Source organism: Magnolia sinica, chromosome 16 (assembly GCF_029962835.1).
Source record: "Magnolia sinica isolate HGM2019 chromosome 16, MsV1, whole genome shotgun sequence".
In the NCBI taxonomy this organism is placed as follows: Eukaryota; Viridiplantae; Streptophyta; class Magnoliopsida; order Magnoliales; family Magnoliaceae; genus Magnolia; species Magnolia sinica.
Genome location: NC_080588.1, coordinates 22341965 through 22344450, shown reverse-complemented (window position 1 = coordinate 22344450; position 2486 = coordinate 22341965). Strand labels below are relative to the sequence as shown.

Genomic DNA, 2486 nt, shown 5'->3' with positions numbered 1-2486 from the left:
AGAACTGCTGAGGTTGTTGATTGCCCACTTGGGAGTAAGGTTGCATAGGAGGATTTCCAGATGGTCCTCCTTGTTGTGGTCCTTTTGCCCAAGAAAAATTTGGATGTCTAGCCCACCCTGGGTTGTATGTGTTCGAGTAAGGATCATTCCCAGATTTGTGAAAAGTGTTCATAGCATGAACTTGTTCAGAGAGAAGTTCTGGGAATGCTGCACCAGATGGACAAGACTGCATAGGATGGGCAGGGCTAGAACATGTGGCATATGCCTCGACTTGAGCTGTTTGTGGTGGTCCATTATTTAATACCAGAGCATCAACTTTCTTTGTCAGGGTTATCAAGCTTGGCGCTCAGCTCTGGCATGACTCCTATCTCATATATACCACCTCTCTTTTGTGGTTGGGGACTTTTGTCACCTCTATTTGAATAATCCCATTGCTGTTGGGAATTTTCGCACAAGGTTTAAAAGAAGATCCACGCTTCGACAACACTTTTGGTCAGGTATGACCCTACACTGGGGGCATCAACCATGCGACGGTTATGTGGTGTCAGACCGTCATAGAAGTATTGAACTTGTTGCCACTTCTCAAAACCATGGTGAGGACATTTAAGAAGCAAGTCCTTCCATCTTTCCCAACATTCATGAAAGTGCTCGCCCTCTTTTTGTGTGAAGTTAGTAATTTCTCTACGGAGGGCATTGGTTTTGTGAACGGGAAGAACTTGTTTAAGAACTTCTTAGACAGTTGGTCCCATGTAGTGATAGATCCAACTTCTAGAGAATTCAACCATGCTTTCGCCTTATCCTTCAAAGAAAAAGGAAACAGGCGTAGGCGGATCGAATCGTCTGAGAAGTTTTGGAACTTAAAGGTGGAGCAAATGTTTAAGAATTCTTTCACATGATGATATGGGTCCTCCTTGTCCAATCCATAAAAGGATGGCAACAATTGTATGACTCCAGGTTTAAGTTCAAAGTGTGCTGCCGTAGTGGTTGGCAACACTATGCATGAAGGCGCATTAAATTGGACAGGAGCTGAATAATCTTTGAGAGCTTTAACTTCAGTCTCATTCACCATTTCAACAGGATTATTTCTCAATCTTTCACGAATTGTTCTTTCAATCTCAGGATCAAACGGTGCTAGTTCTATATTCAGAGATCTACGTCCTAGCATAAACTATGTTATTGCAATGTAAGAAAGAAAACTAAACTAAGAAGCAACCTAAGAGAAATAAAACTAGACCTAGAAACTATGAGATTCTAAAACAAGTTAAAACTATGTAATTAAGAATGGGAAGAAAGAACCCGGAAAAGGAGATGATTGATGTCTGAAGAATAGAGAGCTCCTCCTTTTGAAGTCAATGTTATTTAGCAGCTTCCTTCCTTAATTCCTGTAAACAAAAAGAAAACAAAAAGAATTTAAATTTACTAAAATAATGCTAGAAAAATCCTAAGCAACGGTTAATTTCTAAAAAAGAAAGTTTGTAATCTTAGAAATAAAAGCTAAGTTAGTTTCTAAAAAGGAAAATTTTCTAAAAAATAGGAAATTAGAAAATAAGAGAGAAACTTTCTAAAAAATAAAACCTAAAGACTCTTCTAAAAATAATAAAATTTCTAAAACTAGAAAATAGAAAGTTACTTGAAAGAAGAATCGGAATCTAGAATTAGAAAATAGGAAATTTCTAAAAATAAAAAAATAAAAATAAAAAATAAAATAGCTTAGAAATAGAAACTTTCTAAAAAATAAATAAATAAATAAAACCTCAATTCTAAAAATAGAAATTGGAAAAAAAAAAATAGAAAATTTGGAAAGAGATTACCAAATTAGTAGTTTATGTCAGGTTCCTACAAAACAAGAAATAGGTTAGTTTCTAAAAAAATTTAACCTAAAGTTAGTAAAAAAACTAAGACTATGAATTATGATAAGAGAGAATCCTAAATCCAATTGGAACAAAACAGTCCCCGGCAACGGCGCCAAAAACTTGATGTTTTATTTAAACCAACATGATTTAAATGATTTTTAAACTCGCAAGTATACGAATCAGATGTAGATACGGTACGTATTACGAGATCGTTCCCACGAGGACTGGTCGTCACAATTCAAATCTATGATTCTCCTTAACTAATCCAACAAATAATGGAATGAATTACTAAGCACAATTTTATGAAAAATAATTAATTAAGAACAGGGAAGAAAATTCAATCAGAGAGAGAGCACTAGGACTTTCGAATCCACCCCTAATTATCCTAACCTTGTTTTGTCTGTTGATTCACCTTGATCTAGATTGATACCACTTATACAGAGAAAGCACAATCTGTGTCCTTAATCGGGCATACAAACTGTCTAATTCCTTTAAGCAATGCCATGAATGACATATCCCATATCCTTGGTCGGGTACATGGAATGTACATTCATTAAAGCACCCTGTTTCTTCCTCTATAGGAAACTTGTTCTTGATCAGACACAAGTACCTATAATAAGCATCCAAACAACA

The 2486-nt window shown here is 35.6% G+C and overlaps 1 non-coding gene across 1 annotated transcript; it reads left to right on the top strand.

Annotated features, from left to right (window-relative positions):
• The first annotated feature begins 585 nt into the window (after window positions 1-585).
• Window positions 586-692, top strand: LOC131229935 (small nucleolar RNA R71). Its single transcript, XR_009163671.1, has one exon. It is a non-coding gene; the product is annotated as a small nucleolar RNA R71 (small nucleolar RNA).
• Window positions 693-2486: the final 1794 nt, after the last annotated feature.